The sequence below is a fragment of the Protobothrops mucrosquamatus genome, unplaced genomic scaffold, assembly GCF_001527695.2.
Source record: "Protobothrops mucrosquamatus isolate PMUCROS unplaced genomic scaffold, P.Mucros_1.0 scaffold45, whole genome shotgun sequence".
In the NCBI taxonomy this organism is placed as follows: Eukaryota; Metazoa; Chordata; class Lepidosauria; order Squamata; family Viperidae; genus Protobothrops; species Protobothrops mucrosquamatus.
This window is the reverse complement of record NW_015386427.1, coordinates 4,225,096-4,240,070: the sequence shown is the minus strand read 5'-3', so window position 1 is coordinate 4,240,070 and position 14,975 is coordinate 4,225,096. Positions and strand designations below refer to the sequence as shown.

Genomic DNA, 14,975 nt, shown 5'->3' with positions numbered 1-14,975 from the left:
AAAAAATAAAACTAAAAAAATACAATAATGTGTATGTATTAGTATTCACATCCTCTTATAAGTAGAGATATTATCGTGTTCAGAATCAACCAATCACATCCAAACTGATGTTAAATGGTAGTCACTACATACCTGCCATCAATTAAAGTGATTCTGATCAAGTCCATATAAAGTTCAATTGTTGTAGGAAGATTTTTCTGACATTTACTCAGTTACCACTTATAGTAAAAGCCATGGTCTGCAAAGAGCTTACAAAGCATCAAAGGGATCTCATTATTGGAAGGTATCAGTCAGGAGAAGAGTACAATTTTTTTCCCAAGGCATTGGATATACATGGAGTACAGTGAAAACAGTCATCAGCAAGTGGAAAAAATATGGTACAATGGTCACCTTACCAAGGACTGGATGCCCCTCCACAATTGATGAAAAAACAAAAAGAAAACTGGTCCCAGATGCTGCCAAGCGGCTTACAGTGACATTAAAAGAGGTGCATGAATTTCTCGCATGTACTGGTTGTGTACTACATGTGACAGCAATCTCCCTGTTCTTCATATGACTGGCTGTGGGGTAGAGTAACAAGACAGATATCTTTTCTTTTTCAAAGAAAAAACATCAAACTCACTACCTTTTGCAAAAATCTATATCAAGTCTGACAAAACCCTGAGGAAAAATGTGTTACGGTCTGATGAGATCAAAGCTGAATTTCTTGGCCATAATTCCAAAAAGTATGTTTAGCATAAAAACAATACTGCCCATCACCAAAAGTACAGTATACCCACAATGATGCCAGCATTATGCTTTAGGGCTGCTTTTCTTAGCTGGAATTGGGGCTTTAGTCCAATGGAGGAAATTGTGAAGAGTTCCTAATATCAATCAATTTAGGCACAAAATCTTCAGACCTCTGCTAAAATGCTAAAGATGAGGAGGAATGTCACCTCTGGAAACACAATAGCCACCTAAAGCATACCTCTAAATCAACAAAATAAAGAGTTCTAAGTTTTGGAATGGCCCAGCCAGAGTCTGGATCTGAATCCAGCTGAACATCTGTGGACTGACCTGAAGAAATATGTGCCCAGGAAATGCTCTTGCAATCTGACAGCCTTTGAGAGCTTTTGCAAGGAAATGTAGGCAAAATTTCCCAAGACAAGATGATTTCTATGCTGATAGGCTTCTAAGCCAAAATGACTGACTATATCATAAAAACAAAATGTGGTTCAACAAACTATTTTTTTTTCAAGGGTGTGCACACTTATGCAACCACATTATTGTACATTTTTGTTGGTTTTTTCCCTGTAAAAGATTTCAGTTCATTTTTCAGTTGAATTGTACAGTCTATATGTTATATTAAAAGGTGGAAAAAATTCTGAAGTGATTTATCTTGGTCTGATTTTTTTTTTACATGTCAAAAACCTGGCATTTTAACCATAATCCATGGCTTGAAAATCACAATCAGTTCACTCCACACATAGAAATTGGCAACAGGTTGCCCTTTGTAAACCAACTAACTAGAACTGGCAGACATTGTAGGTCACCAGTATCCAGAAAGCTACAGATAGACCATATTGACATGACTAAACTAAAACCAATAAATTATGGCTCATATAATGTGAGTTGTGTCTCTTTAATGAGAAGAAATTGCTCAAAATGAGAAGACAGTTTTGGAAAATTGTTAGGATCAGTTCTATCATGACACAGAATAAGATAGTCACTTCTAGCTGAAAATGCTGTGAAACAAATCCCTTATTCTTTTTTCTCAGTTTATTGCCCTAGCTATATTAACCATGAGTATTATGCTGCTGCTATTAATTGAAGTACCAATAGTTAAAGTTAAGAGTTCACTGTCAACGCAATGCAAGGTAATAGAGGATGGTTGCCATCTGACCTTTTCATCAGGCAAACATACATATTGAACTGCAATCCAGGTGTCATTGGCTGGGAGAATAAAGTGTCCTGGAATGGTGACCCAAAAAACCAAAATATTAACAAAAGTCTCATTCAATGAAAATGTTCATTGAGATTGAAGTTCAAAGTAATTTATTATTCAGAGACAAAATGGTTCATCCAATTTTTATACATGTCTCTGTCTCTATGAAAAGACTCTTGAAGAAATATGTTTATCCAATTCAATTTTGCAGTATCAATATTATCTATAACAAGGCAAAGAAATTCCAGAAACTTGGGTTAAGTCCAGGAGTGAGAGAAAATAAAATTTAAAACATATTATTGTTTGGCTGTATCTTTAACAAATATTTCTCTAAAGCAAAATGTAATTAACATATAACATAATATGGTTTGCCTCATTCAGTTGTTCAGCAGACCAGCCTTGTTAAGTAGATGCCGTTTCTTTTCTTTTTTTTTTGCATGTGCTAAAACACACCAAAAACATTAAATTGGAGCAGGTGCAAGGGTATTAATAGGATGAAAAATTTGCCTTCTTCGGAATTTGACAATGGCAAATGTGTTTCATTTGAAACAAGAGACGTTGAATTTTCTTTTTTCTTTTTACAGAATACAAAAACATCTGAGGCAGAATGAGCCCCACAACACAGTGTTGTATCCGTGTTAATAACTTCCTTTATATAGTAGCACAAAAACATCCCCAAGTGACATTTTCATATGCTTGCTGGAAACCAGCAAAGAAGTGAAGATGTCGTCCACACCCTGCAAACCACCCTTAAATTAGGTTTTAAAATTGTGGGTTGTTGTTTGTAAAAGTAACATTCTGGAATATAGATTATATTCAGCTTTCTACTTTCTAGATGTGTCTGGATTTCATTATCCCCAGCTAGCACAGCCATTCATACATATAGAAACAGGTTTGTAATATCATTTAACCCATCCCAATATTCTTATGGCAATTAATATTTTGCTCAAACAATATACCCTGCTTTTCTATTGCATTTACAATAGTGTAAATTTCTTGCACTCAAATATTGTGAAGGCAATATTGTGTTGAACTGTGACTTGATGATCAGTTGTAGATATGACCATGTGGAATTTGAACTGAAGAAATTTAGGACATCATGTCCTTCATTCACTTCCTGAACAAAGTAGTTAAGAGTTTCGTAGTAAAGCCTATTACATGTAAGGCCATATTTTTAGAAAAATGAATTATGTTTTAGTTCTGGAGGGCGTGTTTTGGGCAGGATTTTATTATCAATTGTTCTGCCTATTTTGATATTAATATTCTGAGCTAATTTGAGATATAGTAATGTAAAAACCAACAAAAATATAATATTCCACGACTAATATTGGCTAATATTGTATGGAAGTAAGGAATCCTGGAATCTATCCTTCTCAAGCTTTCTTCACTTGAGTCATAGCTATGAATATGCTTTTTTGCATGCCTTGTCTGATTTTTAGAACATCCAATAAAGGTGGAAGATTGAAAGCGGGAAGCAGAAAGCTAACGTTGACTAAATCTTATCATTGTATATGTTTATATTTAAAAGATATAGTGCAGGGCTTTTCAACCAGTGGTATGTGTACCACTTGTGGTACATTAATGAGTGGCAGGTGGTACACAGCCCTGCCTAGCCAAGTGTAGTGGGGGAGGGAAAGAGCCAGCACAGGCAAGGACTTACAGTGAGAGAGTCCTCTGGAGCTGCAAAGGCCCCAGGCTCACTTCTGGCTCACCCTCCCCCATGAGAAAGGAGGAGGGGGGGCAGAGACAGGAGAGCCTATAAAAGGAGGCAGTTTGGGCAGGAGAGGGAGAGAGAGAAAAAGCAGCAGCCTTGGGAGGAGGCAGAGTCAGCTGCACCGAAGGGGAAGAAGAAGGAGAAGAAGGGGGAGGGTGGGGGGAGAGGAAATCAAGCAGGCTGGCCATGAGCCGATCTACAACTGTTGTGGCAGCCACCTGTGCTGAAATGCAAGAAATGCAGCGGGGGAGGGGTTGCCCTCCAAGAGGAATGAAAAGGCAGCAATGGCTGGAGGTGAGGCACGGAGGATGGAAGGAGATGGAGACTGGAAGGATTCTTATGTGCTTTTGTGACTTTGAAGTTCTGGGATTTGTGCAATGAGGAGTGCTTGGCAATTTCTATTTGGCTGATGGCTGATGTCTCGTGTTAGCTTCTATTGCTCTGCTGTTGTTAGCTGTAAGTTTTGCTGCAAGGGATTTTGAAGTATTTTTCTCCTGAATGGATTTTGCCTGTAGCATTCCTTTACTTATGAATGGAGCCATTTGGGGAGGTTGCCTTAGCCGGCAGCCAGTACTTACATTTTTTTTTCTTAAGTGCCGGCTGCGCTCCTTACTTTTCTTTCTAGCCAGTAGCTAATTCTTAAAGGGGAATGTGCCTTTTTAAGCTAGTTCACTCAGTAGCTTGTCTTTTCTGTCTCTGGAGGCCTTTCCTTGTTTGATCAATATATGGAAGAGGGAAAATATGGGGGGGGGGTGTTTCAAATTCTTCCTTCAGAAGGAGATGGGAATGAGAAAAAGGGAGGCAGGGAAGGGAGGAAGGAAAGGAAGTCCCGCCTTAGCACTTGGCCACCAGCAGCTCTGCCATTGACTTTGCTTGTCAAAAGGTTGCAGAAGGGGATCCCATGACCCTGGAACACTGTGACCATTATAAATATGAATCAGTTGCCAAGCATCCAAATATAAATCACATGGCCCTGGGCATGCTGCAATGGTCATAAGTGTGAAAAATGGTCATAAGTCATTTCAGTGCAATTGCAACTTTGAACAAGTTGTTTTTTTTTGGTCATCAAGTTTTTGACACCTTGCTAGGTGGTACTCGAATATTGCCATATCCTAAAAGTGGTACAATCGGTAAAAAGGTTGAAAAGCCCTGATATAGTGAGTGCATAAATGATACAATGTTCAGAATAGGTCAGTCTACTCCACATCCAAGAGCAGTAGAATTATTTAGAATATTATTTATTATATAAAGTATGTTCATGCTCACTTGATCTAAGACGTGTCTAAAGATTGAATCATGGCAACTGGACCAAACTTTGTTAATCTGAGATGTTTCATTACTCATTCAAGCAACTTCATTAGTCAGAGCAAAATTGATTAGACAGAGAGTTAGTTGGTTAGTTACCGGTAGGTATTAAATTAATTAGGCATTGAGTCTTCATTGACATATTGATCTAAGAGGGTTTAAGAAAATTGTCTCTGGACTGAGACATTTTGACAAGAGCTTGCAAAATGTGCAGTCCAGACTGTAGGCTACTGCAGCATCTCAGTTCATCTTTCTTTCTGGCTATTTGGGAGCCAAGGATAAAAATTCTATAATCTACTTTTTGTGATTAAACAGTACACCACTGATTTAAAAAAAAAGAAAAGTTGGAAGTTTGAGAAAATAAAATACTGTAGTAGTAAAATAACATTCCATTGTCAGACTTCAACCTACAAGTACCTACTTATAAGGCAAATGTTATAACTCTGTGCCATTACAGAACTATTGTAAAGCTCATGGTAAAAACATCAAAAGCTATTAAAGAGCATGATAAGCATTGAGTAAGGGATGTTCGTTTCTAGGTAAAATAGCTTTTGAATGGCTGATGTGCACTATTTCAAACAGAGAAGAACATTTGAAGCAACATTAAATAGAAAAGTGCATTTAGCAGGGGAGTAGAAGTTGCTTTGATAGTAAGTGGGAAATTAATACAATGTGACATTGTGTATTTCTATCTCCCAGAAATTTTGCCTGTGTTTAATGGAAAGATCCATTCTAGTATTTCAGTACCATACAAACAATAATATGATCAGGCTAACCAAAATTGTAGTGAATAATAACATGCCAGTTTAGAAAGAAAATACCGGACACCCACATATTCCATTAGCATTCAGCTATAAAGGATCTAATTGTTGGATTTTTCATAAAAATATAACAGTTTTCTATAGCACTTTACTATAAAAAGTGTTGAATAGCTTTTATAGGAATTCTAAACAACTACAGGTAGTCCTCACCTTACAACAATTTGGTTGTTCCAAGTTACAACAGCATTGAAAAAAGTGACTTAGGACCATTTTTCACACTTACAACTATTGCAGAATCTCCATGATCATGTGATCAAAATTCGATTGACTTGGCAACTGACTCATATTTATGACAATTGAAGAGTCCCAGGGTCATGTGATCACTTTTTGTGACCTTTTGACAAGCAAAATCAATGGGGAAGCCAGATTCACTTAACAGCTGTGTTATTAACTTAACAATTGCAGTGATTCATTTAAAAATTGTGGCAGGAAAGGTCATAAAGTAGGGCAAAATTCACTTAACAAATATCTCGCTTAGCAACAGAAATTTTGGGCTCAGTTGTGGTCGTAAGTTAAGGACTACTTGAACTGAAAAATATAATGGATATTTCCATTATACAGGGACAGTACTAAGCTCCAAAAAGTTGTGAGATAGTGTCACCTATAATTGAAAAGTTCTGAGCAAATTGTTATCTTTTTCATCTACTATATGAACAGAGAAATAGGAGAGTAGAGGAGGAATAGATGGATGTATATTTGTTTATTTGGGCTTTATGATAATTTTTTTTTTTACTTTCTAGGGATGGAGTTACAGCTTTACCATATGATTTGTTGAAGCAGATATCTCTATCCTATCCTAAGTCTGTAACATGATAGGTTCTATTTCCAGATTTTGTATTTGGAAGTTAATCACAAAATCCTATTTTCAAAGAGAAGTTTTTAAAAAAGTAGACTGAATTTCAAATCAATTTCTCTCTATGAGCCTTTTCGTGTTTCCATTTTCTTAGAGGGATCAATTGCTTGCTACAGCTGCCACTGGCTTTCAAATTCATAAAACATCTTTTGATTCAATTTTATGCAATGGGATTTCAATTCCAATGGTCAATGGTGTTGTGTCCTGAGCCTGCTGAATACTTCAGCAGGCTCAGAAATGTTGCAAATGGTCCCGGGCAGACCAAAAGCTGCCCGGGACCAGACTGGCTGTCGCCAGCCTTGAGCGCATGCGCAAGGCATGAAAACAGCCAGCTGCTTATTGACTGACACTGTCCGGGTTCAGTATAAAAGGCCTGCGTGCCTTTTGGCTTTTGCTTGGTTGTAAGGAGAAGATCAATAAAGAGATTACTTGTTCATCATGTGTCTTCGTCTAATGCCTACGAACTGAATACATAAAACTGGCGACGAAGGTGGGATCCCTGCAAGCAAGAGAAACAAATAGGACTCACCGAGAAAGTCCTGAAGACTGGAAAGATGGCATCCTGCATTCGTGACTCAGCCTGCCAGTACAGCATCTCTGGAAGTGAGCTCGGCAAAAGGACCCTTTCCCCAAATACTAGCTTGCAGAGGAGGCAATTAGTGAAGGCCGTAAAAGTTTACGATGTCAAAAATTGGCCGCTTGACGGACTTTGATGTCTCCCACCCAGAGAGATGGAATTCTTACATAGCAAGGGTGGAGAACTATTTTAGAGTGAATCAAATCAGGGAAGACGGCCTGAAAGCAGCAACTCTTCTGTGCGCCTGTGGTCAGGAAGCATTCGACATTGCTGAAAATCTGGTAGCCCCTGCACTTCTGGAGTCAGTAACCTACGCTGACTTGAAGAAGATGCTGAAGGAACATTTCCAGCCTAAATTGTCTGTCATCGCTTGGAGGCATGCGTTCAAGCAGAGAGACCAGAGGCCGGGTGAATCTGCTCAGACTTCATCGCTGCCTTAAGACAAGCGGCCAGGCCTTGTGAGTTCAAGGACCTGGAAGAGAGGCTGCGAGATCATTTCATGTGTGGCCTACGAAGTAGAGAACTGCAACAGAAGATCTTCACAAAAGAAGAAGTATCGTTTCAAGATGCCTTAAGAGAGATTGCAGCTGAAGAAGCAGCAGGCGGCACTGTGAAGGCTTTGCGGCTTGCCAGGAACCTTCCAGCCACCGTGACCGTCCATCAAGAGGACGCTCGAGAAGATCCAGAAGCTGATCCTGAAGAGGAGGTGGACAGACTTCACCAGCCAGCAGAAAGAAGGCCGAAGGGACATCCAGACAAGGTCCCAGCATCTCCTCAGTGCTTCGGGTGCAGAGGACGCCAGTGCTTCGGGTGCAGAGGAACTGACTGCAGATTCCGCTCCACCATTTGCTGGGCATAAGGCAGGCAAGGCCACATTGCCTCTGTCTGTTTGGGTCGCCAGAAGGTCCAACCTCGGGAAGAATTGCTTCAGAAAGGTACCAGGGTCCCCAGCCAACACAGGACGGGTTTCTGCACATCGCGCAGGAGTATTCTCAGGACAGGGACACATAAGCCCCTTAAGAAAAAACTTCACATTGACGTGAAGTTGCAAGGGGTTCCCTTATCGATGGAGTTGGACACAGGGTCCGCTCTATCAATCATTTCACTTGACACCTTCAAAAGGATTTGCAGCAGTAGTGGCCTTCGAGTCAAACTCAGGCCATCAAATTTAATCCTCACTGACTTACAGAATTCCAAAGTCAGTGTGAAAGGGGAGGCTATGCTCAAAGTGCAGCATAAGGCTTTTGAGGGCCTCCTAGATGTGGTGATAGTTGGGGGTGAACGCACGAGTCTTATTGGATTCGATTGTTTCGAGGCCCTTGGAATCCAAGTGACTGGGCTTCACAGCCTGCAAAAGTTGGACCTTGCAGAAGTCTGCAAGGAGTTTGCTGATGTGTTTAGCTCAGAGCTTGACTCCTACAAGGGGCCTCCCATTGCATTACGTTTAGACCCAACTATCACGCCTATCAGGATCAAGCCTAGAAAGGTGCCTTTTGCCCTCAAAAGCAAGATAGATGCAGAGCTGCACAAGCTGCTCCAGCAGGGCATCTTAGAACCTGTGGATTCTACTCCATGGGAAACCCCCATTGTAATGCCTTTAAAGGCTAATGGAGAAGTCCGCATATGCGCAGACTATAAGTGCACACTGAATAAAGCGTTGTAACAGCACGCATATCCAGTGCCGGTGGTAAGCCACATTCTGGCCTCCCTCAAAGGGGGGCGCCTTTTTGCAAAACTTGATTTGGCACAGGCCTATCAACAGCTACCTGTTGATGAGGCAACTGCAGAGGCCCAAACGATTGTAACACATAGAGGGCCCTTTAAGGTTAAAAGACTGCAGTTTGGGGTTAATGTAGCCCCTGGCATATTTCAAAGTGTCATGGAACGCACACTTCATGGTATTCCTGGGGTCTGTCCCTACTTCGATGACATCCTCATTGCTGGGGAGTCATCTCAAAATCTAGCAGAAAGATTAAGGGCTGTCTTGCTTCGTTTCTGCCAAGCAGGCCTTAAATTGAAGCAAGACAAATGCAAAATAGGAGTCACTTCCACTGACTTCTTAAGCTTCAGGATTGATGCTCAAGGCATCCACCCTGCTGAATCCAAGCTTCAAGCGATTCAGCAGACCCCAAGTCCGAAGTCCAAGAGTGAGCTGCAAGCTTTCTTGGGGCTCTTAAATTTCTATCACGCATTTGTCCCACATAAGGCTGCAGTGGCAGAGCCCTTACACCGGCTCCATGGCAGAGCCCTTACAAGCAGGCTCCATGGCAGTGGACTAAAGTCCATGAAAGGAGTTTTAATGAGGTTAAGGCCTTGCTCTCTTCAAATGCTGTATTAGCGTATTTCAATGAGCAACTGCCTGTGTGCATCGCATGCAATGCATCTCCTTATGGGGTGGGAGCAGTACTTAGCCACCTGAAGGCTGATGGGACACAAGTCCCTGTAGCATACTATTCAAGGACTCTGTCATCTGCAGAGTGGAATTACGCTCAGATTGACAGAGAAGCCTTGGCCATAGTGGCTGGCATAAAGAAATTCCATGATTTCTTATATGGCCGCCACTTCACAGTCTACACAGACCATAAGCCTCTGCTGGGTTTGTTTACAACTAACAAACAGACACCACACATTATTTCTCCACGTATGCTGAGATAGTCAATTTTCCTGTCAGCATATGATTATACACTCATTCACAAACCTGGAAAGGAGATGGGCCACGCAGATGGCCTCAGCAGATTACCTCTCAAACAAATAGAGGCAGATCCTGCTCCTGCTAATAACATTCTTTCCATTCAGGAGTTGCCTGAATCTCCCCTCAATGCTAGGGACATGGCTGCAGAAACTGCCACTGATCACACGCTCACAAGTGTGCTGACATGGGTCTTGTCAGATGGCCTGACACGTGTCCAAATACGGAGTTTCAAAGCTTCTGGCAAAGGAAGCACGAACTTTCTATGTTCAAAGGGTGCCTGTTATGGGGTAGTAGGGTAGTCATCCCAGCTTCATTGAGGACTAGAGTCTTGCTCTCTCTGCATGAGGGACATCCAGGAATAGTAAGGATGAAAGCGCTTGCACACAGCCATATCTGGTGGCCTGGGCTCGATAAAGACATCGAGGCCCAGGTTCATGGGTGCCAAGTATGCCAATAGTCAAGGCCTGAAATGCCCCAGGCCCCTGTACATAGGTGGGAGGAAACACAAACCCCTTGGTCAAGGGTACATATAGATTACAATGGGCCCTTTCATGGGCAATTCTTCCTTCTCCTTGTTGACAGCCATTCCAAGTGGCTAGAGGTTGTTCCTGTTTCCTCCACTACTACTGCCAGGACCATCCAGGTGTTGAGAGGAATTTTCACCTCACATGGACTTCCAGATATCCTGGTTTCAGATAATGGCCCCCAATTTACCCCCAATTTACATCTTTTGAGTTCCAGGCTTTTCTTCAGGCCAACTTGATCTGGCATGCAACGTCTGCTCCCTTCCACCCATCTTCCAACAGCCAAGCAGAGAGGATGGTGTGCACTACCAAAGATGCTCTCAAGAAACTGACTTATGGTAACTGGCATCACAGGTTAGCAGATTTCCTTCTTGCACACCGCACCACACCTTGCACAGCCACAGGGAAGAGCCCAGCAGAACTCCGCTGGGGTCGCCGCCTCATCACCAAACTGGATAGGTTGCACCCAGACCGGGTGGTTTCTCAGGTGTCACAGCTGCGGGCACCTAGGAGACTTCAGGTGGGCGATCCGGTCTGGGCAAGGAACTATGGACCTGGACATCTCTGGGTCACAGCAGTGGTATGCAAGGTCTCTGGGCCGCTGTCATACGAAGTGGCCTTGGATGATGGACGTGTCATCTGCAGACACATCAATCAACTGCGCTGGAGGCTTAACAGCCACGCTTCCGCTCCTGGCTCTGCTCTGGGGGGAGGAGGACCATAATCTGCATTCTGGTTCACAGTTTCCCAGTTCTAGTAGTGTCTCCCAAGCTGCTGAGACTGCCGCTGAGGCTGTTCAGGGGTCATCCCTGGATTCCGCAAGTGCTCCAAACTGGAATTCTCCGGGAAGAGGATCATCCCACACATCAGTCATTGCTCCAGACAGGGAGTTGCACCGGGGGTACCCACATAATCCAAATACTTCAGATAGTGCTCCAGACCGGGGGCATCCACACAACTCAAACACAGCCCCAGACAGGGAATTTCACCAGGGGCACTCTCACAGTTCAGTTATTGCTCCAAAAAGGAAGTCTCTAGAAAGGGGGTTTGCCATGGAGGCAGCTCCTGACTCTGGCACCTCCAGCACATACACGGGGACTATGGAGTACTGGGGCACTTCTGCCACTCAGGCCATCCAACTGCTGGCCTTGGGCTCAAGGGACAGTGCTCCCAAGAGGAGTCCATTGTGGACTCGGGGACTTCCACCCCTCCAAGGAACTCTGGCTTGGACTTAGAGGGTCCAGCCAGTCAGCAGCTGGGTGGGTCACCTGGGTCCTTGGGGCACCAAAGTCCTAGTCTGCCTAGCCTGGTAGGCGAGCAGGTAAGCCAGGCACACCCACCAGCCATTAGAAGGTCACAGCGGGCCAAGTGCCCACCCAAAATCTTGGAGACTATGTGAGGTTTCTGTCAAGCAAAAGGGAACCTTGCTGGTCTGGAATAGGATGCTGACTAACACTCAGTACAGAGTGTTAGCTACAATATATGATTGTGGGTGTATTTTTGTTTAGTTAAAATAATTATTGTGTACATGTGTTCTGCCTGTGTGCAGGCCATTGTAACTCACTACTCCCTGCCCCTTGAACAAATGTGCCTGTGTGTACAGCTAAGGTGTGTTTTATCTAGGGGGAGGGGTGTTGTGTCCTGAGCCTGCTGAAGTATTCAGCAGGCTCAGAAGATCAATAAAGAGATTATTTGTTCATCATGTGTCTTCATCTAATACCTAAGAACCGAATACATAAAAAATGGGATCTTGTTCTAAAACAACCGACAACTTTTGTGTTTGAATTTAGCCCAGTTATGGCAAAAGATGGCTGTGACTTGTCAACCTTCCATACAAAAAGACAACACTCTCATTACTCTCATTTGCCTCTCAGACCATATCTCTTTCTCATGCATGTTAGAAAAGATAGTTGCTGTATCATTTATGTGAATATTTGCATTAAAAAAATTGGTCTATCTGATTCACTAGGGCAGATATGGTCAAAATAGTAAGATATTTAAAAGCAAATGTAAGATATTTATATTATATCTAATTGATATCTAATTGACTTTCTCTGCTGATAGATGTCTGCTCGATTCTGCGGAGACTTCCATTAATGCAGTAATTGGAAATCTAAAATATTTCATATGCTGTTCAGTGAGCCTTAATCAGCAGAAAATTCACTTAAACGACAAAAAAAAATATTGAATATATTGTATAATATTGGATGTCTACATATTAGAAGTATTCGCTACTGAATTTAATGGAATTTATTCCAAGGCACTTCTAATTCTACGCGGGAGAAAACCCGAATAACTAAAGACCTACATACAAACACCCGCGAAAACCTCAGAAAACAAATATATATATATATATATATATATATATATATATATATATATATATATATATATATATATATATATATATATATATATTCTATATATATAGAATTATAGTGCTATGTTTAATTTCCCTTTACTTTGTTTGAAATTACTGCCCACTTGCATAGATAAAATGTGCGACCTGTATCTCATAATGAAGCTAATTCCAGTTTGGGATTCAAAGCACACTAGCTTTAGTCTTAGTTTTTCTATACAGTATTTCCTGCTTTTCTGCCCATGCTGAACTACAAGGCTTGTTTTAAAGAATGAGATATATTTGTTTAAGTCCCCCTTCCTCCCCCTAAGTTTATTTTCTCCTTTTTGCTTTCTTTGGACAATGAGCTATTGGACAGTGGGCCAATACCAAAATAAATCTGAAATTCGTATGCATTTAGTTTTTCTGTTCTGAATGAAGAGTATCAGTGCCTTTCACTGTATCAATATTTAACCCACCCCTTGTTGCTTGGAGCTATTGGCCTGCTGCCCTTCCTCTAAAAGAGGTCCTGATTTCAAGACTACCTGGTGCCCCTGATCAGGCTCTGCTGAGAATCCCACAGTGGACTTGACTCGGCAGTGATTCAAAAATGCAGCTGGAAATATATACGAATGATTCATTTGCCAAGAATGTATCAGATTGTTATTGCAGAAAAGTCATGCGTGTGTATTTTCCTTTCAACAATTCATTTTTTACTCAATCGATGTGTATATATAAAAGAAAAGAAGGAAAACGACTATCCAGTCCCCAAAGAACATAAGCCTTTCTCTAAATGAAAACTTTTCATACTTTTCCATGGATCCATTCGAGTGGCATATGAGAAAAAAATAGCTTGTGGTTCTGACTGGAGCCACAGGGATCAGAGACAGCACATGGCTGAGAGATCTTCTCTAAGGGCGCCTTTGTCCTCCATCTCCCGAGGGTGCATGTTCCATGTGAGGCAATGACAGTTTTTGTTATCAGACAGACATATCGGTTTCAGTGACAATCACTGCCTTTTCAAAAAAAAAAAAAAAACATTATTTCTCATGACGGTCTCTTTCTTAGAAAATGCAGGTTATGAAGCAATGGAAGAGGGGGAGGGGAATGAAGCTAAAAAAAGAAATAATACTTAAATTCTCCAGACCAAGGAGTTAAACGATGACAATCTGTCAATCAATCTGAGAAAGAGTTTAAGTCAAGAAAGTATAAACTTAAGAAGTGCGTTCGATAGAGAGATAAAAGCGAACCCCTTTAGACTGTGCTGACTTGAAGAATATCTCAGAACAATATTGTTTTTTAAAGGGCCATATGCCATGAGAGAGGACAACTAATAAGTTCCTTCCTTCCTAAGTTAATGAAACATGTGACTTTAATGGAGCCAATGGCTTATGAGAATTTGATACAGCCGTTTCAAAGATATGGTCTTTACATAGACCACTGGGGTAAACTATGTCATTCCTCATTTCTACAGTTCCACTGATTTAATGCAGGCCTGAAAGTTGAAATTCACACCACTTCTTTGTATGCTGGAGTTGCACAGATAACAAGCTCCATCCATACTTCCTCTTCTCCTCCCCCCCCCCACAAGCTGACCTGCTTTTCCTCAGTTTTAAAATCATTTGCCAGGTCAAAATAAACTTTTCCAAACCTCAATGTGAAAAATGTACCTAGCAATTCAATCCCTATAAATTAGAATTTGGAAGAAAAAGTGCAGCATAGCCTAATTATATTATATCATAAGCAGCTTAATGTGTGGTTTTGCTTTGGTTTCTGGCTACCCTTGTTTTCATCTGCATATTTCAATAGCTGGAAGTGAGTTATTAGGTATGCAAATTAATTAGTCCTAAGGAGAAGGATGACAAAGCAGGCTGTTGGATTATTTATTTTTATTTTTCAAAACAGAATGCCAGACAAGATTTCCATTTTTCTAAAATCCAGCCTAGGATGCTTGAGCTTCATGTTTCATTCTTTTAACCCTTCTCAGAGTATTCAGAAACAACAAGTCACATTGTGGTGGTTAAAACAATGGTTAGGTTAGGTTAGGTTAATTTAATTTGTATACCGCCCTTCTCCCGTAGGACTCAGGGCGGTTCACAGCATATTAAAAACACAAATACAATATACAAGATACAAAAAATCATACAAAAATACACAAAATAACCCCACTAAAACCTAATTAAAAGCCAAATATTGATTGCTGTATTCCCATTAAAATTACTTTTTA

At 41.2% G+C, this 14,975-nt stretch overlaps 1 pseudogene; it reads left to right on the top strand.

The window, feature by feature from the left end:
• Nucleotides 1–8,413: 8,413 nt before the first annotated feature.
• On the top strand, nucleotides 8,414–10,702 carry LOC107283610 (annotated as a pseudogene).
• The last annotated feature ends 4,273 nt before the right edge of the window (nucleotides 10,703–14,975 follow it).